At 50.0% G+C, this 24833-nt stretch overlaps 1 long non-coding RNA gene across 1 annotated transcript; it reads left to right on the plus strand.

Annotated features, from left to right (window-relative positions):
• Positions 1–1854: 1854 nt before the first annotated feature.
• Positions 1855–6984, plus strand: LOC144375610 (uncharacterized). Its single transcript, XR_013435625.1, has 2 exons — positions 1855–2258; positions 5854–6984. It is a non-coding gene; the product is annotated as an uncharacterized LOC144375610 (long non-coding RNA).
• The last annotated feature ends 17849 nt before the right edge of the window (positions 6985–24833 follow it).

The following is a 24833-nucleotide window of genomic DNA, read 5'->3' on the forward strand; positions in this document are numbered from 1 at the left end:
CTGATCCCCAAGCCACTGCAGCCACAGCTCCAGGAACTGCAAAGTACATGAAGGACACATCCTAGCAGGACTCTGCCTGACCCAGCCCTGAAATGGGATTTGTCCCTGAGACCTTCAGGCAATCAATAGTCTTAAGTAACCACTGTGAGCCAGGCATAGTGGCACAGGGGCTCAGGAGGCTGAGGCAAGAGGATCACGAGTTCAAAGCCAGCCTCAGCAAAAGCGAGGTGCTAAGCAACTCAGTGAGACTCTGTCTCTAAATAAAATACAAAATAGGGCTGGGGATGTGGCTCAGTGGTTGAATACCCCTGAGTTCAAGCCCCAGTACCAAAAAAGAAAAGAAACCACTATATGCAGGCTCTGGGTTGGGCATTGGGCTGGGACTGGGGACAGTCAATCAAATAGACACTGGCCTCATCTTCAACCTGTATACAATTTTGTGGCAATAAACAGAAGCCATATATCCTTAATTGGGATTTGCTCCCTATTGCTTTTATTATGAATTGGCATCAGTGCACCTGGGGCTAATCAGTTGACAAATATTTATTGAACACTCACTTAGGTGCCCGGCTGTGTCTCAGGTATCTGGGATCCATCAGTAAACAGACAATACAAACATAAAAAATGGGTCTTGAAAGACTGTTTTTATCTCTGCCCATCTCATTCCCAGGGAAATAGGTGTTAGCGCTTCAAGCTGATGGACCAAAGGATAAATTTTAATTTCAAGGCATTTCCCACCAGTACCCTCCCCCTGAACTCCCATCCCCCTTTGATCCCCGAGTCAAGGTCAACTTCAAAAAATCCCTAGGTAATGAGCTTGCAGGCCCCAGACAGTCCTTCAGTGGTTTGTGGGAATGTCCCAAGAGGAACATTTTTTGTTGAAAGAATGCTGGGAGTTTAATTATTGTGTGGCCCATGGAGATGATTTTCATTCATCAGAGTGGAGCCCAGACAGATCCTAGGAAGACCTGTTGTGCAAGGCTTCGAGGCCGAGTTCTGCTCTGCTCTGTGCAGGCAGGACGAGCCTGGGGCCTTGTGCCCGGGGCCGGGACAGCAGGAATGCTTTCAATGCCTCCTCGGCATGTGGCCTTGGTTTTACCACTGTCCGCTGTGGGCAGTTTAATTAATAAATGTCCACTGCTTGTCATTTGTCATTAGCAAAACAGGAGGGGTGGGAGGTGGGGGCAGCCCAGAGGGCAGGGACGGCTGTCTCCAAGCGAGGTGCGTGGATAAATTAAACCTCTCCCCATCAACGCCAAGGGCCAGCTCCTGTCCGACAGCCCCATGTTGTTCGGAGGCCAATCTCATCCTCCTGACAGAGCCACTCAGCAGCCATTCAGCTTCCACCAGTGATTATGTTTTCCCTGTCACATTTCAGTGAAGGACTGGGTTGGTGTGGTGTGAGTGAGGAGGAGACAATGAGCCATCAAGGTTACAAACTGGAACTCTTCAATGGATCCAATCTGAGGTTGGATGGGGATTGATGATGATGACGATGATGATGATTTTGCCTCAACAGTGGCTGACATATTGGATATTTTTATGTAAAATCTGGGTTTCTGGATTCCCTTGAAAAAGGAAAATGTAACAAAGCCAATGTAGATTTTTCAGCATGGCAACAAGCAACTGATGACCAATGTAAGTAGGAAGGGAAGCCATGTGAGGATATGTGTGTTGTGCACTGCACAGAGGCACCCGGCAGATGGAGTAAATACAGACCCAAGTCCAAACCAGGCTGACTTCTCAGCAGAGGCCTGGTAGGCAGGGTGGGGGCCTCCCACTTCACCACTGCTGCCTCCACTTCAATCCCTGCATCACTGCAGTCTTCCTTGATCCTTTATGTTATCTCCCTGAGCTTAGTAAGCACATGACATTTTAAATCCTAATATATTCAGGACACTGCTTGTCTCTGCTATGTGAGGAACTCCCCTTCATACTTCAAGGCTCAGCTCAACTCACAAGGGCTCCCTGCTGGTTCCCCTCTGTCTTTCCTTAAGCCACCCCCCCCCCACCCCCAACAAACACACACTCACACACAACACGGCACCCACTGTGCTTGACTCTGTTCATGGATTGTGTTTCTCATGGGCTTTGAGACCCCTGAAGACAAACCCCACTCGTTTCTGCTCCCTTTCTGACAGGCACATGGCAGGGCCATCAGTGAGGCCTGAATGGACTATTTTATGGCAAGTCTATAGCAGGCGAAGGAGGCTCCCAAGAAGCTGCCTGAATTCCCAAGCCAGGAAGGTCAGGAAGAGGTAAGAGTTTTTAACTTTGGGGTTTGAAAGGACCCAGGACCCCCAGGTTTCCTTTCTGGAAAGCTGTATGGGGCGAGTGAAATTTTAAACTACATTGATTTGGGGGTTTCTTCTGGTCACACAGTTGAGTGCTTCTGATTTGTCACATTTTGCTTTTTCTGATGTGACAAACTAGCCAGAGCCTCCCCAGCCCCTGCCAAGACCATGTTCAAGAAACAGACATGGCGTAGCTAACAGAGCCTGCAGGGGAGAGGCACATGCTTCCCTCTGCGGAGCAATGTGAGGGGCCTATAGTTGGAAATACATCCCCTCTCCTGCCAAGCTCCAGCCGGAAATTTCTGTTACTAAGAACAAAAGGTAACTGGGCCAAGCATGGTGGTGCACGCCCGGAATCCCAGCAGCTCTGGAGGCTGAGACAGGAGGATCGTGAGTTCAGAGCCAGCCTCAGCAATAGCAAGGCGCTAAGTAACTCAGCAAGACCCTGTCTGTAAATAAAATACAATATAGAGTTGGGGATGTGGCTCCGTGTTTGAGTGTCCCTGAGTTCAACCCCCAGTAACTGGGAGCGATGCTACACACCTGGAATTTCAGTGTCTTCAGAGGCTGAGGCAAGAGGACCTCAAGTTCAAGGTCAGCCTCAGCAATTTAGTGAGGCCCTCAGTAATTTAAGGAAACCCTTGACTCTAAATAAATAAATAAATAAATAAGGCTGGGGATATAGTTCAGCAGTAGAGTAGCCCTGCTTTCAATCCCCAGTACAGAAAGAAAGAGAGGGAGGGAAAAAGGGAAGGAGGAAGGAAAGAAGGAAGGAAGGAAGGAAAGAAAGAAGCAAGGGAAGGGTAAACCTTTCTGATAATCAGAGAGGGCTGGACTTGTATCTGTCCTGGGAAGGAGATTCACTCTGGTCCTATTTCCCATTGAGATTAAATAATTGGTAGAGAATTCTTCCATAAATGCCTAAATGCTGGTTTAGTAACAGGGATTTTAAAAATAAACAACACTTCTAAGAGAGCCCAGGAAAGAGGTGCTCAAAGGGAAAGCTGGAGTTTCAGAAACCAAAGTCAGCTCAGAATTTGACCTGGAGCCTAGGGCTGAGGAGGTCATATGAGCATAGGGGAACCTCAGGTCCTATCTATCCAAAGCCGACACTGAGACTTCTGGGTAATGACTATAAGCAGAAGGAGTAACCAGACCCCTGGGGGCATCAGAAATAGCAAAATTGGGTGTGTAGATGCACAGTGTGTGACATAGCGCGTGGAGTGTGATAGAAGAGGGAAGGCAAAGAGGGTCCACCCAGCTTGCACTTGCTGTGGACTTAATATGGCAGGGAGTCGTGCCAGGTCCCAGGTACAGACTCTCATCAAAAAGGCAAATCTCCAGCTACCCATCCGTAACACGTAATGTGGAGTGCAGCTGAAGTTTATACCCTGAAAGTGACCTCAAAAATGCTTGCAAGTTGGGGTACAGCCCCCGTCTAAGCAAGACTACCACAAGCAGGGCAGAGCTCCACCAACTTCCCAGGGTGGCCTTCTTAGGCCCCCTAATTTTAAATTGCACTCCTGATCCTCTTGCCCTGGTGGTTTTTCTCAGCCCCACTTACCTCCTTCTCACAGATGTTTTACAGTGGTCCTCCTTCTCCGTGGAGACACCTAGTGTGTGCCCAAAACTGAGGACAGTATTGATCCCTACAAATACTGTTTTTTCCTACATATACACACCTATGGTAGAGTTGAATTTATAGATTAGACACAGTAAGATATTAATAGCAATAACTAATAAAATAGAATAATTATAATAATACTTGGCAATGGAAGTTATTTAAAACTTATGAATTATTTATTTCTAGAATTTTCCATTCAACTGCAGTTAACTATGGGTAACCAAAACCACAGAAAGCAAAATGAAGTTTGTGGGGATGCTAATGTATCTATCTACATTTATTGTCTATTTGTTTGTGGGGATGCTAATGTATTTATCTACATTTATTGTCTATCTCCATAAGATCAAGGATTTTTAAGGGCATTTAATTAAGAAATCATTTACATATAATAAACTGTATTTATCATTTAAAGTGCACAGTTCTGAGTCTTGTCAGATGTGTATGCCTGTAAAACTGCCACCACCACTAAGGTACCAAGAACATTGTCCAGCCCTCCTCAAAACTAAGTCATTCCCACTCCCATTTCCTGTCTCTACCCCTACCCTGAGCAACCTCTGATCTGCCTCTTGTCACGATAGTTTAGTTTAACAGAAGAGGTTTTTAATCCCATTTTGTTGATTTTTGTGTCTCCAACACATAAGATGGTGCTTGGCATGTAGTAGCCACTCAATACATCCTTGCTGAATGACTTCCTTAATAAATGAGGAATTAGAGATGATTAAGAGCTGTCTTCTGTCATCAAGCAGTTCACCCTTAAATGGAAGAGACCTGTGTAAACAATAGTTACAACCTGCCATTATTCTCCAACTTCCACAAGACCTCTGCAAGTGGTGAGGTGAGAACACACACATTTAAGTAGGAGAAAGTTCGAGGTCTCTGCTGTCAGAGGGATTTGAGTTCAAGAAACAGCTCTACTTCTCAAGCCTTTTAGATCTCAGGTAAATCCCAATTCCTCTGAGCCCCTTTTCCTTTTATAAACCCTATGTAAGAGTAGTACCCACCATCCACCGTGCCGAAAGGATGAAGTGGGATAAAGTTTGTCAAGGGCATAGCACAGTGCCTGTGCACAGTGTGTACTCAACAAACTTTTGCTATTAACATTATTAACCATGCAAAGAACACGGCTGAGGACCCACTCTATAATAGGAATACAGTAAAATCCTTGATTTTGTGAGGGTAAAGCCTGGAAAGAGTAGCAGAGGTTGCCGAAGTCAGGACTAGCTAGTTGATGCTGCAGTAACAAGTGATTCCAAGGTCTCAGAGACCTCAAGTGCTGAAGTTGTTCATTTCTCTCTCATTTCTTATGCATTCTGTGTTGGTTCCCGCACAGCTCCACTCCATTCGTTTCTGGGTCAGGTGGCAGTGTGGTTTCTGGCTAGGGCACTGCCAACTTGGTAGCGGAGGAAAGAGAGCATGGTGAACCGTGCCTGACTGTGGAAGTGTGGTGCCCCAGTGACTCACACATCCTACTTCACTGGCCTGTGCAAGTTACACGGCCAAATCTGAGAGAGGCCAATGGATCAGAGGAGTAGAATTTTTCCCAAAAGGGAAGAGGGGAATATTTGTGAACAATGGTATGGTGTACCGCAGACATGCAAGCCCACAGTTACAGAATGTGAAGAGTCTTGCAAACTTCTGCTCTGCGTGCCAGGAAGGGACAGGGCTGGCTGCCTGGAGGGGTGAGGGGAAGTCAGGGAAAGCTTTATGGAGAAGGTGACATGTAATTGGATCCTGAGGAAGAAGTAAGAATTCACCAGGCAGAGAAAACAAAGGAACATTTAGGGGACATGAAAAAGGTAAATGCCAAGAAAGCCTGCTGTGCCCTGGGTGGCTGAAGCTGGCTGGAGTGAGGTTGGAGTGCAGGTGGCCTGGGCTGGCACATGGCTGTTCCAGCCACAAGGCTATAAGGCTAAGGATTCCCACTTTTCCTTACAGGCGATGGTGAGGCACTGAGCTTTCTGACCAAGGAAACATGACTTGGAACTTGAAGGAGCCGAATGGAGCGACGTTTCCTCCTAAGTGCTGACAAGTAGCCAAATAAAAGGGGGCTCTAAATCAGAGGGAGACCTCAGGAAGAGGCGAGGTTTTCTGCAGGGTGACCCACCTAGGAAGGTCCCTGGGGAGCCGGTGCCCACTTGGGCTGCAGATCGGGGTGCCAGTCCCGCGGGCGCTGCCTGAGAGTCGCGGACCCGCCTGACCCCGCGCCCGCCCCCCGCGCCGCCCTGGCCCCTCCCCGGGCTCCGGAGACCTGGCGTGGCGGATATTTGTCTGTGATACGATTGTAATTTGGGCCCCTTTTGGCTGCAGTAAATTGTCCTGTGTGCCCAGCGCCAGGCTGAAATAGCCCGGCGCACGCGCCCCAGGAAATGAGCTCAGGGCCGAGCCGCGGGCGGCGGGGAGCGCGCGGCGCCCGGCGGCCGCGTGGGAGGCGCGGCTATTTTTTCATTTGACCGACTTCAACAGGTAATTTCAATTATGAGCATGAAAACGTGCCCCAGGCTCTGTCTGCCACCGAAACCCCAGAGAAAATTGGGAGACGTCGCGCTGGGGACTCGGAGGCTGCGGCATCTCCGTTGGGGACCTGGGCGGGAGGATGGGGAGGAACCGAGCCTTGGGCTCAGGTGCGCCGCTTCTGCCCCCTCCCACGGGGCGGTAAAGAGGGTCAAAATCCCGGGGGATCAAGGACCATTTTACAAAAACGGATCTCATAGGATGTCTCTAGAGCCATGGAAAAGCACCTTTGAAGCAGGGTCGCATCCCCTTACCCTTCCCTGCAGGTAACTGCCACCTGATCTATTCTCTCCAGGTTCTGGCCCATCAGCCTCCACGCACAGAGACCACAGCACATACACGGCCCTGTGTGCCTTTCTGCACCCGCTTTGATTTCCTAAATACTCTTGCTTGTTGCTACACAATTTTCAATCCACCATTTTGACTAGCAGGATAGTATTTCATTGGCTGGGCATCCCATAATTTATGGGCCCCTTCCCCTTCGTTGGTGGAAGTTGTCTCTAGTTTTTCCCTATTATAAATAACACCCCAATAAATGTCTTTGTGGATAGGAAACTATTCTCTCTTCCTCATAAATTATTTCCCTAGGATTAATTCCCAGGAGGAAGATGACTGGGTCAAAGGCTGTGAAAGTTTTTATGTCACTTGATATTGTTGCCAAATGGCTTTACAAAAAGGGTTGTGTCTGATAATTTACAGTTTTCAAAGAAGGAACTAACCAAATGTGTACAATGTACTTCCCTATGCACACACAAAGGGCGTGGCCCTGGGAGACCCAAGGAACAGGTGCCTCCAAGTGGCGGCAGGGTAGTTCAGGTGAGAAGGAACTGGGAGGTGTGGGGGCTGGGAGAGGCTCCCTGCAGTGTTGGCAGGCAGTTTTCGGACTCCCTCTCCTTCCTTCTCTTTCACTTCCATCACATGTTAAGACCTGCTACTTCCTAGTGCCCACCTCCCTGTCTGCCTCTCAGAGTCCTCCTGCCAGGGCTGCCTGGGAACCTGGCCACTCTAGACCCTGAAATAGCTGAGTCAGCGTTAGTGTGAAATGGGAACTATTCGCCCCTCTGGCTTCTTGTCATCTTTCCTGCGATGCAGAGCCAACCCCTCAATGACAGGCCAAGAAAGGGCTGGGGTTTGCCCCCAGGTGATGTCTTGCAAGAAACTGTCTTCCTCCCAGTAGATCCAGGTCACTGCCAGGTTGGGTTCTAGGGGGATCTTCTGTATTTACCCAGATCAAGCCTGCGAGGTGAAGCCAAAGACAGAACCCTGCTGCCTCTGCCCCCCACACCGTCAAACTTGCTGATGGTGTTCCTCCCACGATTGTTTTGATATCACCCAGCTGACTTCATGCAATTTTTTTTTTTAACCTTTTGGCTACACTGTAGGAAGAAAGCACCCTTTTAGGGGACATTTGGTCAAAGAGATCTACTTCTCTTCCTTCGTCATAACCCTTGTGCTCTTTGGGACAAGTCACCCAGGGCATGTGGATCCCAACTTTACTGACAAAATGTGGGTCAGCCACATCATTGCCATTCCTAGGACCCAAAAGCCCTTGGAAGGGTCTCATTTATGCCCCTGATGGCTGCCCCATGGCCAAAAGAGACAGAAGGTGGCCCTGGCAGAAGGGATTCTGATGGGTGGACAGGAAATTGGAGCTGAGGAGTGATAGGTCTGAACATCCAACAGTGGAAGGAGAGGGCAGGTCTGGAGACTGAAAACTACTGAGATAAACTGCTCTCTGGCAAGGGGAGCCCACACCAGCACCGCTGTCCCCTCAGGGCTATATGCAGCTCCTGTCTCTGGGGGACACCTGATTCCCAGGGGCTTCTGGGTGCCCACCACCATATCACTGGAGAGCATCACAGTCAAAATCACCCCTACTCAAACCCGGCCACCTTCCCAGGACCCACTTTGTGCCTCTGACTATCCCCAGTTGAAGTTCATGCCCGACCCGAGAGAACAGAGGAAGTCATTGTTGCTCCCGCTGCCTGGAGACCTCTCAGCCTCATGGCATCCTCATGATTTCCTGCCTACACCTCACATGCAGAAAAGCCTAGATTGGGATAGGTCTATCCTTGGGTCCCTGCTGGGTCCAAGTGGATGGACACAAGGACCTGGCTGCTTGCTCTTTGGTTGGCTTTTTCCTGCTTTGGCTCACAGGTTCCCACAGAATTCCTTCCCTCTACCCCAATCCCTTCAGCTCAAATCCTAATCTGGAACATTGTCCCCCTGTCTGCAGTTCACACAGTCTAATTAATTTATTGCTTTGATGGCCCCAATACCTGAGCTGTCAGTCTTTTCCTTCCAGTGTCTGCAACACCAGCTAAGTCCAGCTTCATGGCATTGTCTTGTTATTGGTCTCATGAAGTGGTCTGTCTCTCCAGGGGATCAGGTCCCCTGGGGGCATGCCTGTGTCTTACATATAATCTGAACAGCCTTTCAGGGCATGCTCAGAAATATACTTTGATAGCCAGGCTCAGTGGTACATGCCTGTAATCCCAGCAGCTTGGGAGGCTGAGGCAGGAGGATCACGAGTTCAAAGACAGCCTCAGCAAAAGTGAGGTGCCAAACAACTCAGTAAGATCCTGTCTCTAAATTAAATACAAAATAGGGCTGGGGATGTGGCTCAGTGGTCAAGTGTCCCTGAATTCAATCCCTGGTACAAAAAAAAAAAATACACTTTGATCAATTGCAAATCTGCCTGCCTCTCACCAGGCTCCTGGTTGCAAGTGAAAGAATCCAACGCAGGCTAGGATACAGCAAGGCAGTGGATTGGAAGAGTCTTGGGGAGCACCAAGAGTCTACAGGGAGGCTGCAACACTAGGATGGGAACAGGCAAGGAGGCCAGGCAACAGAGAGCCAGCTAGCTCCACTCCTCACTGCCCAGGCACCAGCCCTACTGGGCACCACTGCCACCCCTTGGTGGCTGGCACCACCAGGTGAGAGTTCTGGGCAAGATGGGGGAGCATCCAGCTGGTCAAGCCTGGGTCACTCGTCCAACCCTGTACAGAGTAGGATATTGTGGCCTCCGCAACTTCTGAGGTGGGATCCCTGACGGCCCCCATCACCTCCCACCAGCCCTAGTCACCGGGAGATTCCACACCCAAATGGCAAAGGTCTAGAAGAGACGGAGAATGGAGTCACTGAGTGGCAGGTGTTACCTAAGGTGCTGAAATGGGTAGATGAGGAAGCCAGGCCCCTGTCAGGTGGGGAAGCTGCCCGTGAAGGCAGTCCCAGCTCCTAATGTCATGTGTGGGCAACTGCTGCACGCCAGGCTCTCACCCAGATAGCTGTCCCACCTGCTGCTCACTGTGGTCAGGGCTGAATTAAAGGAGCTCAGGCCCAGGGGAACAGCGGGCTGCCGAGGGATTAGGGCAGCGCTGTGGAGAATCTCCTGCTAGCTTGGGTCTCAGGGATAAGTAGGTGAACTCAGGGGGTAGGAGAAGGGAAGAGCCTTCCTGGCAGAAGGAACAGTGTGTGCAAAGGCACAGAGGCTTGCCAAAGTCAGAGAGACATGCTGTGGTTTCAATGTGGCCGAAACTCAGGTCAAGACTTAACAGTGTTAAGAAGTAGTGCGACCTTTAAGAGGTGCTGGGTCTTGTGGGCACCTCCCTGATGAAGAGATTCATGTGGTTCCCATGAGAGGAGGTTAGTTGTCTTGAGAGCAGCTGGCTCGACTTCCCTTCTACTTTCCTGCTGGGCTCTTGGATTTCCAGAACCATAAGCCAAAATAAACCTTTTTTACATATAAATTACCCAGTTTCAGGTCTTCTGTTGCAGCAACAGAAAATAGACTTGGACAAGCCATCATGGCTGCTTGGTGTGGGCTGGAATGAAGGGAGCAAAGGTGGACTGGAACTATCTGTGCCTTGAACAACACATCAGTAAGAACAGTACTCCTCAGACATTTGGCAAATGCCAAGCCCTGTGTGAGGCCCTTCACATTCATCATGTCCTGGAGTCGTTACTGTAGCTTCAAATGCTATTTTTATTTTGAGGATAGGAAACTGAGGATCAGAGGGGTTAAATAACTTGCTCAAGGTCACACAGCTAGTAAATTGATAGCAAGCCCATGTGGTCAACCATGGATGGTGCTGGAAGAGGAGAACTCCCATGCCTTTTCCCTGACCATTATCCTGCACAGACCATAGATTTTACAGGATTCCATCTCTCCTTCCCCACCGTGAAGTGTGAGGGACCTCTGTGGTCTATAAGGTGTAGTTTTTCTTTCCTTTGCTCTGCTGGGTCTCTTCAAGGAGGCTATGCAGGCCTCGCTTTCCCCACCCCATTAAAAAGCCAGGGGCAGGGCACGTAGCTCAATGGGAAAGTGCTTGTCCAGCACACATAAGACCCTAGACCCAGTCCCCTGCACTGCAGAAAAAGAGATAATAAAAGTAAAAATTAGCTGGACGGGGTGGCACACACCTGGAATCCCAGCGACTCGGGAGGCTCAGGCAGGAGGATCACAAGTTCAAAGCCAGCCTTAGCAACTAGGGAGGCCCTGTTTCAAAATAAAAAAATTAAAAGGGCTGGGGATGTGGCTCCGTGGTAGAGCACCCCTGGCTTCAACCCCTGTTACCACCACCACAAAAAAGAAAAAAAAAGTTAATTCCCCCTTTAATATTTCTCAGTCCTATATTCAGGAGAAAAGATGCCCGACCCCTCAAAACCTTTTATGGATATAAGACTTGTTGAAATGAGAAAATACAGCCTCCCTCTTTTGACTGGGTCCATTTGAGGCACTTCTAGACAGACAGACAGGTGCCGAGGACATCCAACATGGCATCTCACACAGGGATGTGGCGCTTGGCTGCCCGGGTGTGAATCCCAGCTGCTCCATTTAATAGATGCCCTCGGGCAGGTTTGGCCGCTCAGATTCTGCTTCTACCACCCAGAGAATAACCTCGTGCCTGCCTCAGAGGATTAGAGGCAGCAATTAGAGAAGATGTCCAGTATCTTGCATGTCATGAGTACAAAAACGAAAAATCAATTTGTTAGGGGAAGAAAACAGTTTTGATTCACTTAATACACACCTTGTGACTGTCTCCTGGAGCCAGCACTATGCTTTGGTGACAGGTGTCAAAACAAGCTCCCAGCCACACAGAGCACAGCCAGGGTCAGGGGAACAGACTCTATAATGGCCAGAGGAAGGAGAGGACTGCCCTGTTGGAGACTCAGGAAAGCTTCTTAGAAAGAGTAGAATTTGGCAGGGCGCTGAGGCGCATGCCTGTAATGCCAGTGCCTTTGGAGGCTGAGGCAGGAGGATCACAAGTTCAAAGCCAGAAAGTCAGCCTTAACAAAAGCAAGGCCCTAAGCTACTCAGTGAGACCCTAATATACAAAATAGGGCTGGGGATGTGGCTCAATGATCGAGTGCCCCTGGGTTCAATCCCTGGTAACCCCCTGCCAAAAAAAATCTTGTAAGAAAAGTGTGGAATTTAGACCCAGTTTTCTAAAAATGTGTGGGGCTATAAAGAAAGGGGTGGACTTCGTTCCAGGTGGAAGAAATAGGCGAAGCCAAGGTGTGGAGCAAAGAAGGATGAAGCCCTTTCACAGCATCAAAACGAGGTTGTCAGAGCAACTAGCAACTTCTACATTCCTCCCAGCCCAGCCCCAGCCCCGTGCAGACTGAAGTGTTTGGCACCTAGGACCAGGCGTGCTCCCTGCATTCTCTGCCTGGTCCCATGAGCCGGACGAGGGTAGCTGCCCCTCCACGCCGAGGCTGTGCCAACCTCTAGAGCCCCCAGAGCCCGATGTCTGTGTGAGCCCTGAGAATGCCACTCCTGGGTGCTGGTGTTGGGTACAGGCCTGGAGCAGAGCCGATGGGGGAAGCGTGAACTTGAATCCCCTCTCCGCCACTCACTTGGGCCGGGGCTTAGCATCTCTGACCCCGGTCTCCTCCTCTAGAAAATGGAAGTCATAAAAATTGTGCCAGGTCTCTGTTCCCAAGCACCCTGATTTCCCTTTTCGACTCTTTGTATTGCCTCAAAAAACAGGAAATGGAAGTGCCCGGCCTTTGAACAGAACTTCCTCTCGCTGCCTGCATCATCAAAGCACAGAGGGGCAGGCTTGGAGGTCTGGAGGGTGGGGGTCCAGGGCTGGGAGAGACACCAGGAGCTTGTTTGTTCCCCTGAGGGTGCCTGGGAGACCAAGATGAGCAGTTCATGTCCCTGAGGCCCGCTGACTCTCTCCCCTCTGGCCTCCCCTGCCATTCTGTGAGTATCCCCCTCCCCCACCCAACACACTCTCATACCAGCACAGAGCTCATAGCAACTCACGGACTTGTTGTAGCGGTCAAAGGTGAATGCCCGTGACTGATGTTCTTGTCACTGCTATTCTGTTCATCTTCACAGTAAATAATCCCTGCATGAGGCCCATGGTTGTACCCATTCGACAGATGAATAAACAGAGGCTCACAGAGATAAAGCGGCAGAGCAGAGAATCAATCCCAGATTTGTCTGATTATAATGTCCTGGGCCTTACACAGTCCCTCCCTGCCTGAGGGTGGCCCCTGTGCTGGTGTACCTCGCCAGAGTGTCACCCTTCAGCTGAAAACACACTGCTTTCCAGAATGCCTGCAGCAGCCAGGTATTGGAACAGCACAGCAGGGCAGGATCCAGGATCCCGTGCTGGGGGATCATCCAAGCCCTCACGTGAGTGTCCCGCAGGCCAAGCGCTTGTCCCTGCTGTCTCAGGTAAAACTTTGGAAACCTCAACCCGTAATTACCGCCTGGCACAGGGCACCCAGTGGTTTCCGGATGGCTTGTATTGACTCGCGCAGTCTTCATAGGACATGGCTCTGGGCTAAATTTAAGCCCGTCACAGACAATTTGACAGTTTTCTGTGGGGGGGTAATTTAATGGTAAACCATAATTACCGATACAACTGATACCTTAATTCCCAAAACAATCTGTGGAGGTGTGTGGAATTCAAATCAGTCCAATTAGAATTCTATCTTCTTATAATAAAATACAGCATAATTGCTAATTGCCCCCCTGACTTGCAATATTTTAAGGCAAAAAAAAAGTTAGTTTTTTTTTTTTTAATATGGCTTTTATTTTAAAGTGTTTGTTTTTAATTTTGGACCATTGCCCATGAAAGGGAAAGGATCCAGGTCTCTGTCCTCGGGGCCCTTATGGGTTCCAGTACTTCTCCCCTCAACTGGATCAAGATGTCCAGGACAGGCCAGCTATGCACAGGATGTGCCCATGTCAGAATCCAGCTCTTAGCAGGATAGGCTCTGTGGCTATAAGCCTTTTAAGCTGTAGAATACTCTTGAATTGTCAAAGTTCTTGGATGAGTATCGGAGCCAGATATGTAGAAGTTCAAAGTGAGACTGTAGGATTTAGGCAAGTTAGCTACCTTCCATGCCTGAGTTTGCTACTCTGTAAAATGGGTATAATAATCGCCCTTCTTCATAGGGTTGTACAGATTGACACAGTGCCTGACAGGTGGTGAACATTCCCAAAGTGGTCACTGCTGTTGTTATTATATATTCATTTGTTCACTGAGCAAATACATCTGAGTACAGGTTGAATATCCTTTATTGGAAATGCTTGGTACCAAAAGTCTTTTAGATTTTGGAATTTTGGGATTTAAGAATATTTACAAGTTGGGCATCCTGAGTCCCCCAAATCCCAAATCCACAATGCTTCAAAATCTAAAATTTTGTGTCATGTTGGTGCTCAAAAAGTTTCTGATTTTGGACTATTTTGCATTTTCAGATTAGGGATGCTCCACCTATACCTTATGGGCCAGGCACAGTTTTAGGTGCTGAGGATACAACAATGAACAAAACCGAGCAAGCCCCACCTCTGTGGCACTGATATTCTGGTAGGGGAACATGATAATGGACAAATGAATATGTGGCATCGTCTGATATACTTGGCGGTGATGTACACCAGGATTCCCAGCGACTGGAGCGGCTGAGACAGGAGGGTAGCAAGTTTGACACCAGCCTCAGCAACTTAACCAGACCCTATCTCAAAAAATGAAAAGGGCTGGGCCTGAGTTTATCTAAACCCCAGGAGAATGATTTCCAGGAAAGACACCCCTGGTCAGGCAATGACTGCCATAGAGAAGGCATGAGCACCTGGGCTCCTGGGTCCTAACTCTCTCCCTTTAGTCTGGAAGGGTCCTCGCCATTGCCTGGAGGCCACAGCAAAGGAGAAAAGGCTCAGACAGTGGAATAGGAGAGATCTGTTTCAGATCCTGGTCCTGGGTGACTTGCTGTGTGGTCTGAGACACCAGCTCATCCCTTCCAGGCTGCACCTTCTCTGCAATGGACTGGGAACAAGAAGACTTAGGTCCCAAGGTCATGGTCAAGGCCTGTGTGGGATCATGCATGTCAAGAACATGACACATGGGCACTCAAGAAGTGTCAAGTCTGCTCCCCTCCTGAAACGGAGACCAGAGAAGGGAGGTGACTTGCCCAAGGTCACACTGCAAGTTGTGGCAGAGGGTTGGCAGGGTTTGGCCCAGTGTTCTCACCCCTGACAGCCAGGTCTGACCTTCTTCTGTGGCCAGGTGAAGGATTGTCAGGGCGGTTGCTGACAGGCAGCAGGCAGAAAGGAAGCTTCCCGAAGAGGGAGAACGGGAGACAAGCAAAGAGGCACCCCAATTCGACTTGCACCTGAGTTAGCACAAAACAAGCCGTTCCAATGTCAACTTCAGGCATCCATTTGCTTTCGGTGGCTGGGCATGTTACAGACTCCTCCCAGAAGCTCCAGGGCTGGCTTTTGGGATTGGGGGAGGTCAGAGGGATGGGGAGGCTGGTCTGAAAAGGAGACAGACTGCTCCAGGTCAACCCCCTTGTGCCGAGAGGCCTCCTGGCATTCCCAGACAGGCCCTCCCCTCCCTGGTGGACAAATCCCACTTCCCAGCTGGGATCTGAGGGGTCTCCAAGATTAAAAAGTTGGTCACCCACTGGTTAGGGGGCAAGTGGCCCCTATTACAAGAGGCCCTAGGGGCCTGGGAAACCCAGCAAGAGGTGGGCGGATCCCTGCTGACACTGTCTTCACTGGGGGCAGGTCTATTCATTGCCCAAATAGAAGTGGGGGTGTGGGGGCTCACCCAGCGGCCCTACAACTTGATGGTAATTATCACTCTCTGCCTGGCCACAGCCCAGACCACCCCATCGATGGAAACCTGGTTCTCAGCCCAGCAGGGGGCCCCTTCCCACCACTGAGGCATGGGGGAGGGGCTCTGGGCAGAGGATTCAGAAGGCACAGGGAGATTCACAGAGGCTGTGCCTAGACACTGGGCTGATAGCCTGGCCGGGCTCTTGGAGTGTAATGCAGACTTTTAGCCCCAGAAACCCCCCCGGGGCGTGCCCTCCAAGTTCTTCTGGGTAGAATTTCCAACACCTGGTTCCCCAACTCACAGCTCTGCGACGGCAGGTGCGGCTGTACAAGGACATCTCCTAGTATCACAGGACACACCTTTATTTCTGCTTCCTTGACACTTTTTTCACGTAGTGTGACCTCTCCTGAGTGAGCCCGCCCCCAGGCCCATGACTTTACTGCCCATTCTTCAGCAGAGTCCCCAAGTCACATGAAGTCACAAATATCATGTCAGTTCAGACACTAGACTGTCCCAAACTGCACCCCAGTGGATGACCAGCTCTCGCTGTCCCTGGCCAAAAGGCTGTGGAAGGGAGAGGGGGCGGGTGGGCTTCTCCTTGGCTTCTCAGCCTGGTCTCCAGGCCCCTGGGGTGGGAAGCCTGGGTTGAGTGGGGAGAAGGAGGCTGGGCCAGGGCAGCTCTACCTGACCTAGCCTGGTAGGAGGGCTTGGTCCCTCCAGGCTGACCTTGACATATGCCTAGTGCCCCTTCTTCAGGCCTTGGTTAGAAAAGCGAGTCAATAATGGATCTGGGCACTATTCCTGCAGCAAGCGTGGCCCCTCAAATACCAATGACTCTGATGACACAATGTCTACTTTTGTTTCCCACCACAATTGGCACTCATTCTGCAAGCTGATGGAAGGTCCATATGGGGCGGGCACTGGGAAAATTCCAGAGAGTTAGAAGACTCAACTTGTCCAGATATTCAGAGTCCTATGCTCAGTCACCCAACTCACAATGACCAGGAGCCCAAAGACAAAGCAGGAGAAGATAAACCCGCTCCCCCTGCGTTAAGGCCATGATCAGCAAGTCCAGTGCTTACAAGCTAGGAAAACTGCTCAAGTCCGTATCTTTCAGCAGGACCGAGATCTTGAGTCTCAGAGAAAATCATGTGCCTGGTGATACTCAGTAAGTAGCAAGCTTCAGCCTTTAATCAAGCCTCTAGTCCCAACTTCAGAGCTCCCTATGCTTCAACTATGGGTCTCCCCTATGCATTTAAGGCCACCAGGTGACTCTATTATCTCTGTGGGCAAAAAGCAAGGCAGGGAACCTGCACTCCAAGGATGAACCCCAGGGAAGGGCAGGTGGGCTCCACCCGTCCCCATGACCAGGGAACTGCAAGGCACATCCCAACTCCAGTTTGAGATTATGGAAGCCCTTGAGCCCAGAATATTGTTAGTGAGAGGAAGAACAGGGGGAACGATTAAGATTTGGAATTGTTAGGGGGAGTCAAAACATGACCTGAAAGTCGAGGGGAATGCCATGTTTACTAGGAGCTCCCAGCTCAAATTCATTCTCTCAGCCCACCCCAACTTTGGAGAGTTTCTTCATCCACCAGTTCAGACAGAAGTACCAGAGTAGATCCTCACTGGCTCTGGTGGGTCCTGTACCCCTCCCTGATCCAATTACTGTGGCTGGGGAATTCTAGAAAGTGATTGGCCAGGCCTGGGCCACCAAAATCAAGGCAAGGAGGTCTGCTCCCTGGAATTATGGGTAATGTGGGTAGGAAAAAGCCTATTAAAAGAAGAAAGAGGAGAAAAGTGGGGAGTTAGATAGGAAAGAGGACTTTATATGACAGATAGGGATTTCTACTTAAAAATTAGCAGTGGGGTCGGGCGTGGTGGTGCACAGCCCTAATCCCAGCAGCTCAGGAGGCTGAGGCAGGAGGATTGCGAGTTCAAAGGCAGCTTCAGCAAAAGTGAGGGGCTAAGCAACCCAGTGAGACCCTGTTTCTAAATAAAATGCAAAAAGGGCTGGGGATGTGGCTCAGTGGGCGAGTACCCCTGAGTTCAATCCCTAGTATCCCCAAAAACAAAAAACAAAAATTATCAGTGGGAGTCCATAAATGCTTTTACACAAGGGAGACATTCGCTGGGGTGCAGGAAGGCGGATAAGGCAGCAGTGCGAGTATTGCTGCTCCGATTTGTAATCAGTAGATTTCAACTGAACGCACGTAGTATCTACTAATTAAAATTACTTATCAATGTGGCATCATGGTTGTGGGGGCCTGATTCTGTCATTTACCCATGACTTTGAGGAAGTTACGTCACTTCTTCTTGCCTCCGTCTTCTGCAAAATGGGTCTAACAACAATAGCTGCTCCCAAGTCTGTTGTGCAGATGGAATGAATTGATTCTCAGAAGGCCCTTCAAGCAGGGCTTGTGAGGATGTTACCTTCAGTTTCCAGGGGCTGGGAGACCTCAGGTTCCGGGAGAACCTCTGGCTCTGATGGCAGAGACCTCACCTGGCTAGCCTGGCAGCAGAAGCCAGCCCTGCCTGAGCTGTGACCCACTTGCCTGCTGCCCTCTGAGCCTCCCTTGGCTGACAAACAGGAAGGTGGCAGGGCTGCCTGCATGCCGCTGTCGCCCCCGCAGCCCTGTGTCTGGCCCCAGCCCTCCTCGCTGCTCGAGGCTGCGGTGAACTTGGACGGTGCGGCTCTCACCACAAACCACAGTCCGTCACAAATTGCCCTGTGGTGAGTAGCGAGCACATTTATAATTGATGAAATCAGGGGGTGGAAATTCACTGCCAAATGTTTAGTAAACAGAGCCCTGGGTCCCCAGGGGCATGGCGGGGGTGCTTGGGAGAAAATAAGGGGTCAGGAATGGGGGGGGGGTCCGTTTCCTTACGAGTACACGAAAAGCCTCACCACCAGTTTTTGTTTTTATTATTAAACTTATTTTGAAGGGTTTGAATCCTACAGCAAAGTTGCAAGACCATGATAAACATCCATATTCCTATTCCCTCCATTATTCCTGACATTTATCACATTACTTTGTTCTTTTTGGGGGGAGCAGGGTACTGGGGATTGAACTCAGGAGCACTCAACCACTGATCCACGTCCCCAGCTCTATTTTGTATTTTATTTAGAGACAGGGTCTCACTGAGTTGCTTAGTGCCTCACTGTGGCTGAGGCTGGCTTTGAATTCATGATCCTCCTGCCTCCCCAGATGCTGGGATTATAGGCATGCACCACTGTGCCCAGCACATTACCTTGTTCTTTTGCTCTGTGTAACTAACATAATAATAATCACACCATTATTGTTAGTCTTTTATTTTGCTGAACCGTGTATACGTCGTAAGTCCCAGCAATCTTGATCTCTCCACCCACTAAATATTTCAAGGACATTCTCTTACTTACAGAAGAATGATCAGCCTCAGGAAGTTTAATAACAGCACAGCATATGATCTAATATGCAGTCCATTTTCAGGCCCCATCGATTGTCCAATATCATCCTTCAGAGCAACTTTTTCTTCCAGCGAACCTGACCAATCGTACCATAGGGTCTCTGGTGATTGTTAGGCTTGGTCCCCGCCCCCCCCCACCACCCCTGGCCAGGATCCCACAGTCAGGTAGAAGTGATGACACAGGGGTCAAGTCAGAAAATAAGGCCAGGCTTGGAATGACCAGGGGCCAGATACAGGAGCTGTCTAAGCCCCTGAGAGCCCTAGAAGCTACTTCCAGAGGGTCCCGGGGTAGGGGAGAGAGACATGGAGATTTCTGTGGACACTTCCATCCCCAGGGAACCAGGAAGTTCTCAGGGTTCTAGTCACAGCAGCTCATCTCTGGGCATGGATAGGTGGGGGCAGGAGAGCTTTGTTAGAGAGATGGGGAGGAGGCCCCTAACCTTTCAGGGCTAGGAGCTGGGAGCAGAAGGACAGCCTTATCATTGTGTCATGCTATTTGGGTAGTTTGAATATCCATTATTAACTCTCCAAGAACTCTCTACGGGCTGGGGAGAAACCAGGATAGAGACCTGCGCCAGCCCTGTGGTATATATGTCCTTTGGGGACATGTGATCAGTTCCATTTCTGTCATCAAAAGAGTCACACATCCCTGTCCCCTACACAGCAGGTGTGAGGGAGTAAAATTCCTTCCCCCACAGCTGCCAGACTTGGCTACAGATTCACTGGCCCCTAGTGACTGTGATGATCACCCTTAAATGTACGTACGCTTGGCTTTGAAGTCCCTGCTATTCTCCTTGAGAAACACATGACCCAGGGAGTAGCTGTTCCAAAGAAAATGCAGAGATACACGGATCATCCTGGAATCCCAGCTGGAGCCTGCCTGCTCCAGCTGACGCACAGACTCATGGATAAGAACAATACTTGGGTTGAAATGTGACTCAGAGATAGAACGTTTCCCTAGTATGCACAGTGCCCTGGGTTCCATCCTAGCACTGAAGACAGAAAGAGAGAAACCAACACTTATTCGGAGCTCCTGAGTATTGGGGTGTTTGTTACACAGCATCATTTCAGCAATCACTGACTAAGATGGGGAGAGAGAATATAAACCAACCAACCAATAAAGGTATGTTGTCAGGTGATGATAAGAATCGGAAGAAAGCAGAAGGGGAGAGGGTGGGTGGTGTTTTATAGATAGGGTGGCTCCGTGATAAGGAGCAGAGAGGAAGCTGGGGTGAGTCATTGGTTATCTAGGGTGGCCATTTCAGGCAGAGGAAGCAGTGGTGTGAGGGTCCTAAGGCCACCAGCACTTAGCAGAGAAGGCTGGAGCAGGAGCCAGCAGGGGGCAGGAAGGGATGATAGGAGGTGGCTCAGAGCTGGGGCTGAGACCAGATCCTGTGGGAAGGACTGGAACTTGACTCACTTCCTCTGGTGTCACTTGCTCCTGGCTGTCTGAACAAAACCCGGGTAGAGGCTGCCGGCTGGGCTCCCTGGTTGGGGACCTGTACTGAATCCCAGGAGCCCTTCCTCAGCCTCATTCCCCCACTTTCTCTGGAGGCTCCCCTCCCTCTTTTTTTTTTTTTTTTTTTAATTATTTAGTTGTAGATGGGCACCATAATTTTTATTCTGGACACCACAGTTTTATTTTATTAATTGATTTTTATGTAGTGCTGAGGATTGAACCCAGGGCCTCACATGTGCTAGGCAAGTGCTCTAATGCTGAGCCACAACCCCAGCCCAAATTTAGAATGAGATATTTTTTTTCGGGGGGGGGGGGTGCTGGGGATTGAACCCAGGGCCTTGTGCATGCGAGGCAAGCACTCTACCAACTGAGCTCTGTCCCCAGTCCCTCTCTCCCTGTCTTGACTCTCTTCCCACCTCTCTGACACCCCCAGATTCTCCTCTGCTCCCCCTCCTGCTCCTTGGGCCTTCCACAGTGCTCAGCCCTCTGCTCACCTCTCAAAGTGGGGGTGACTCCCAGCTCTCCAGGGCCATCCTAGAGACGACATTCCATCCCCAGCTCCCTCCTTAGACCCCTCCCCAGGGCCCATCCTCAGGGGAGGGGCTCTCAGGGACCCTCGGAAACTTCACAGACTCCTCCCAGAGCCCATTCAGGTTCCCAGGGCTGGGCCACTGGCTCCATTTCACCTAAAATCCTGATATCAAAATGTCCTTCCTCGGCCCTGCTCTTGGACGGCTGCTCATCCTCTGGGAGGGAGGAGCCCCCCTCAGCCAGCATGGAGGGCCTTCTGCAGCCCGGGCTCAGCCAGCCTTGTGCCTACTCCCTGGGTAGACCCTCTTTTCCGTCAAGCTGGACCATCCAGGCCCAGTCCTGTGCCCACACTTTGCTTCTAGGTTTTTGCTCAAGCAGTGCCTTTTGATCACTAGCTAAGTACCGAGGACCTACTGTGTGCAAGACACTGTCCATGGTGCTGGGGTGTAAGGGGTGTCCAGAAGACTCACACTCTGTAAAGTCCCCTGGGGTCTCTATGCTTCTGCCCCTCTCCTCCCTTAGGTCTGGGCCTCTCAAGTCTCAGCGACTAACGTCTCCCCTGCTTCCCCAATTGACACTGGAACATATCTGCACGTCTTGCTTTGAGTCTGAATTTTTTTTTTTTTTTCAGGTACCGGAGATTGGACCTATGGCCTGAAACATGCTCGGCAAGTCCTCTAGGTCCCCAGCCCTTTTTATACCCTGTTAAGACACAGTCTCTAAGTTGCCCAGGCTCATCTCAAACTTTTGATCCTCCTGCCTCGGTCTCCCAAGTGGCTGGCTGAGTGTTCTTTTAGATGAAGATTTTCTTTTTTAATTATGAAAGTAATACACACTCTTGGAATATACAGAAAAGAAAGAAGCAAAAGGTGTTATATAACCGAAGGACACTGAGGAGCTTCCTTATTAATAAGCAGCCTCAGCCAGTCCCCGGGCCTACGTTTCCTCACAGAAGAGGCGCCTTGATTCCCCACGGGAGACACCAGAATTGAATGGAGTTCTTTTCTGGAAGCAAGTAGAGTTTTCCAGGGGTGAGGAATAGCGAGGAGAGAACTGAAGAGACGTGAGATCTGAACTGGAAAATGAGAACAGGGGATGCATAGCAGGAAGCCAAAAGTCCCAAAGACCAACAGAGCAGATTAAAGTGGCAAATGGGCCTTTTTCCCTGCTTACTACGTCTGAGGGAACTTGAGCAAGCCCCTGGAACTTTCTGCGAGGCTAGATTTTGTCGAGTGCAGGTATCACCATACATCCCCCCTCAAGGAGCCATGGGGGCTCCAAATACCTTAAAAGTCCTTTGTAAAGTGGCATCTAGGGCAAAGGTATGGGATTGCTGCTGTCCAGGCACAAGCCTCTCGTCTGTGTCCTGCATCCCTGTCTGGGTACAGAGGGTCTTGGAGATAAGGATCATAGTTATTCACAATTCTCTCAGGGTTTCCCCAGTGCACAACACTGAGCAGGGTGGGAAGACAAATACACTTATTATACACCCACTGTATGTCAGACACTCTGCTTGGGCCTCACACAAGAAACTTTGAGCTCATGGCCATCCTTTACAGAGATGGGAGAAATCAAGACTCACAAAGATGACTTGATGGGCTGGGGATGTGGCTCAAGCGGTAGCGCGCTCGCCTGGCATGTGTGCGGCCTGGGTTCGATCCTCAGCACCACATACAAACAAGGATGTTGTGTCTGCCGAAAACTGAAAAATAAATATTAAAAAAAACAAAACAAAACAAAGATGACTTGACATTGCCAAGTAGTGACAGACCCTGGATGCAGACCCTGAGGAATGAATGAAGTGAAATGGGGCAATGGTCAGCATGACCCAAAGCTGATCTATGGTGAATGTTGACCTTGACCCAGCTCAGAGGCCCTGGCAGCACCATTGTCTCTCTTAGGGTCTCAGGAATCTCTAAGCAGCCCCCTAATACAGGAGGTGTGAAGAGCAGACTCCAGGGCCCTGGTGGGACATGTGGACAGGCCTTACCGTGGGCTGTCCAGCTTGGCCACCTTGCTCCAGAAGCTCCAGCCTCTCCCCAGGGTGCAGGAGGGGGGCCTTCTGGCCTAGTTTCTTACCAGCCTGCTCCAGGATGGCAGCATCCCAGCTCTGCTATAAATAGCATTTCTCCTGGGCTCCAGACGGCCAGTTGGCAAACACTGTAATTTGCTGAAAAGTTTGGAATGTGTCTAAAAATGAAGAAGGCAAGTGAGACCAGCCTTGAGGGGGAGCGGCTGGAGTATCCATTTCAGAGGAGGGCTGAGCCTCTCCGCGGAGCCTTGCCAGTGTCTTTACAAGGATGCTGCAGGCGAGGCATGGGGAGGGGGACAAACAGGAGTTAGGAAGTAAATATTATCATTTCCACCCACAGTGGCCACCTCCTGCATGGCCTCGCCTCTGACCCTCCTGTCCTAAGGAGAAGGGGCTGCCACTGCTCAGCCCTTCCAAATAGATAAGTTGGAGAGGACATGGTGGGGACATGGATAGGGAAAGCTCAAGGAAACTCCTGAAAAAAATTTCATCCAGTGGCTGGGGATGTGGCTCAAGCGGTAGTGCGCTCTCCTGGTATGCGTGCGACCCGGGTTCGATCCTCAGCACCACATACCAACAAAGATGTTGTGTCCGCCGAGAACTGAAAAATAAATATTAAAAATTCTCTCTCTCTCCTCTCCTCCTCTCACTCTCTCTTTAAAAAAAAAATTATAAAAAAAAAATTTCATCCAGTCCTTGTTATTTGCAAATGAGGGGGTGATTCAACAAAGCAAGTTGAAGCAGAACCAAGTTTCAGCAGAGGCCCCCCCAGTCCCAGTTTGGTGCCAAGTGTTGGACCCCTGGCCTCCTTCGAGGCTCCAAATCCCTGCGGAGAAAGGGAAGGGTCCTGTGGCTCTCTGGTCATGCCGAAGGTTGACACTGGACTAATTCTGTGCTTTTCTGTTGTTCTGGGCTGATGTCACTTCACTCCAGGGAGGCACAGCCACTGTGATTCATCTTGACGAGTAATTGAGGCTCGGAGTTTGAGACTTGTTCTCACCCCTAAAGCCAGAGAAAGGCTTTGCCTAGAACCCTAACCCCACACGGCATCAGGGCTTTCCTACCGTCAGGTAGAACTCACAGCCTCAAAGTTCATTGATCTTCTGGGCTTTGGGTCGTCCCCCAGAACATGGGAAACTGCCATAGACTGAGGCTCGGAACCTCAAGGTGGGGCTCCACATCCAGTCCCATGTCCCTGTGTGACTTTGGGCAAGCCGCTGAACTAGGGTTTAATCGTCTGTAATACTGAAATAACGACAAACGCTTCTATTTGCCAGCATCATGACCACGTGCTAGACACACATTTGTTCTCCCTCCTTGTAACAACTGTATGAGCAAGACATTCTTGTCCCATCTTACATATGAAGAAATTGAGGCACAGAGTTTAGGTAACTTGTCCAAGATCACACCATTTTTCTAAAAATTTTGAGATCCACTGTGCCAGATGCTCTGAAATTCCTTTCAAATGCAATAATTCTGCCTTTTTTTTGGTTCCAAACATGATAGTAACTAGTAATAGTTCAATGGCAGCTCTTGGCTCTTGATTGCAGAAAGATTTTGTTTAGGGGCCAGAAGCAGATTGGGAGCTGGGAAAATTTACATCTGGAGAGAGCCTGCACCTGAAAAGGAGCCAGGACACCACCATCCTAGTCCACTAGTGAAGGTCAATTCTCTCTGCAGAAGGCACCTGGCTCCTTGCAGGGTCACCTGATGAGAACTGTGGTTGAACAGCGACTTCTCGTGGTTATTTGTAGAACTGCACCCCATCGGAGTTCAGGACCTACTTTCCAGAGAGGATCAAGAAGACAATGAAAGGGAGAAGAGAATTGAGGTGTTATAGACTTGGATGCTCACCTAA

The sequence above is a fragment of the Ictidomys tridecemlineatus genome, chromosome 3 (genome assembly GCF_052094955.1).
Source record: "Ictidomys tridecemlineatus isolate mIctTri1 chromosome 3, mIctTri1.hap1, whole genome shotgun sequence".
NCBI classification, from domain to species: domain Eukaryota; kingdom Metazoa; phylum Chordata; class Mammalia; order Rodentia; family Sciuridae; genus Ictidomys; species Ictidomys tridecemlineatus.